Genomic DNA, 3024 nt, shown 5'->3' on the forward strand with positions numbered 1-3024 from the left:
AATCGCATTGGGAATATACCTCGACACGTCCTCGGGTCGGAAAAAGTGTCCGACACATCCCCGGACGTTTTTACGTATGACTCAGTAAACCGACGTCCGAATGCGCAAGTACGATCCGTCCCGTCCGTCCGAATCCACAACTGTATGGTAAAAACAGCGTACGGAGCGAACCTCCACAGCAACCATGGAGACGTCCAATCATGTGCCCGCATACGCGCCGAACAACCCCCCCATGTCCGCGCCATACCCCAGCCCCCCGTATGTCCGCGACGTCCCCCCAGCCCCCCGTATGTCCGTGACGTCCCCCCAGCCCCCCCGTATGTCCGCGCCATACCCCCACCCCCGTATGTCCGCAACATACCCCACCCACCCCTGTATGTACGGTGCGGACCCCCACCCCTTATGTACAGTGCGGACCCTCACCCCCGTATGTACGGTGCGTACCCCCACCCATGTATGTACGGTGCGGACCCCTACCCCCATATGTACGGTGCAGACCCCCACCCCCGTACATACGGGGGTGGGGGTCCGCACCGTACATACGGGGGGTGGGGGGAAGTCACGGACATACGGGGGGGATGGGGGGACGTCGTGGACATATGGGGGGCTGGGGGTATGGCGTGGACATACGGGGGGCTGGGGGGGTGTTCGGCGCGTAGCGGGCCCCCTTTTCCTCACACTTCGCGGCGTACTTAGCTTTACCGGCACTTTTTGTGTGCCGTAAAAATATAGCCATCCGGAGTGCTGTCGGTACGAATCGTACTTGCTGGTACGTAAAAAGCTGCCTAACTCCGTCCGCATGTCGCGTATGCGCCGTCCCGGATCACATTTGTATGTGTTTTTGTGTCGGTCGGTGTTTTGTACGAATCGTACGGAAATGGTGTTTCCGTACGAATCGTACTTGCATGTTTGTATGGTGTTGGTATGAGTCGGACGGAGAAAACGCTCCGACCGACGGTTCGTACCCGGTTTCTCCAGGATCGGAATCGACCCCTATGTGTCTTAAATACTAGAGAAACGGTTAGCTAATGCTTGTTAGAAGGGTGAAGTAGAGGGATGTGCTACTTTATCAACGGAAGTAACGATTCCGTAGTAGGGCAGAGGTAAGCGCTGCTCTCGGGGAAAACGGAATTCTCGTGTGGAAGGTCTCTTGCTATTCTTTGGTTAGCGAGGCGGACAATGGAGACGTTTTTATGTTGTTACTAACTGAATTGTAGAAATTGAAACAAAAACTTACTGAGCAGATTTGTAAAGAAGGGGTAGACAGGAGCTGCCGCAGCGGCTGCTGACTTCAGAACGACCGCGCTGGGATTGGACAGTCGTTCAGAAAAGTAAAACGCTCCGGATTGGTGTGTTAGTGTACGCCGCGCTAGGAGTGGAGAAATACAGGGTGAGGTAAACGCTCCCTATTGGTGTGTTAGTGTGAATCGTGCTGGGATTTGAAAATTGTGACAGTGACGTAGATGCTCCAGATTGGCGCGTTAGTGTGACTCGCGCTGCGATTGGACAGGATAGCGGTACAGTCATAAGGAGAAACTAGTAAGACACGAAATAAAGGAAAATGTATTACGATCCACCAGAAAAGGAGAAAAAGTCATGGTTTGGTAAAATTAAGAAGTGGTTTAAGAAGGACAAACCGATCATCACTAGGGAAGGACAGTTACTTCCTCCACCAAAAACCCTGCATCCTTTATGGTTGCGAAATATGGATATCACACCTGTATTTGGTTAGACAACTGGGTTAAGTATACGGAGAAAGATGGAGTGTTGGCTTTTCCAGAGCATGGTTCATTTAATTTGGCAGTTTTGAGAAATTTGAGAGAGATAATGATGAATTTAGAACCGAGACCTAGATCGCCTCAATTCGAGGCTTTGACGGAGTGGGAAGACGAAATGCATGACCGAGAAAGACAGAGAAATGGTAGAGGATATAGGTACCTGTTTGGCAGATCATACGGACGTCAGACACATGATGATCAAATGAGAAGGTGGCGGAATGCGAGTATGACTGAGGGTTTGTTTCCCGTAAGAACTGCAGGAGAGAATGAAGGACGAAAGTGTGTAGAAAAGAGGCATAATGTGGAGTCGAGAGGGTACGGAGTGAATGAGTCAGAGGATGATGTTCTTGATGATATGTTCTATAAGAATCCACCACCATACCGACCAGAACCAGAAATATTAACTCCAAGTGCCCCAATAAAAGAAACAGTACGACTCATAAAATCGGAACCAGAGTTCCAAGATTTGGGAAGAAACAATCCTATTAGAGAGGTAGAAAAGAAGTCTGGAGGAAAATTGGTCGGAGAAAATTCAGCAGAATTAGCAAAAACAACCCTAGAATTAACGGAGAAAATAAGAGAATTGACTAAGAATTTGGAAGCGGTAACTGTACCAGTAACGATAGGTCTAGTAATGCTTATTTTTGACAAGCAGAAAGACAGCGAACATTGTTTGACAGTCCCTTATAAAAGTAATAAACCGGTTGAACAACCAAGAATGAGTCAGAGTGAGAATCCATGGAGACAGACTATGAGTATGATTGAACCGAGTTTTTCAAATAATCTATTTGTAGGTCAAAACTGTGCAGAGAAACGTATGACAATGATAGAGACAATGTCAGAAACTCAAAAAGATTTTGGACAAGAAAATGTAGAGAAGCCAGTAGGACCATCTACAGAGGAGTTGAGTGAATGTTTGAGAAGCTTGCAAAAGAAGCACAAAGAATCCCAGTCAATAGATGTAGCTAAATTACGAATGGTACTGGAAGAATTAATAGTAGGAACTATCCCGACAGAGAAGTTAAAAACGTACCAAGATGAGGAATTGTTATTTCTGTGCAAAAGCGTAACATGGAGAGCAAAAAGTCTTCATGAAAGATTAGAAGAAGTGGCAAATGAGATGGGTATTGATATTGAAAAGGTAAAAGCATTACAGAAACCCTATTGAGTAGATTTCACCTAAAAATACATTGAAAACATGAATACCACAGGACGAATAGGTCAGATTAAGGATGTAATTATTTTG

This window comes from Triturus cristatus, chromosome 9 (genome assembly GCF_964204655.1).
Source record: "Triturus cristatus chromosome 9, aTriCri1.1, whole genome shotgun sequence".
In the NCBI taxonomy this organism is placed as follows: domain Eukaryota; kingdom Metazoa; phylum Chordata; class Amphibia; order Caudata; family Salamandridae; genus Triturus; species Triturus cristatus.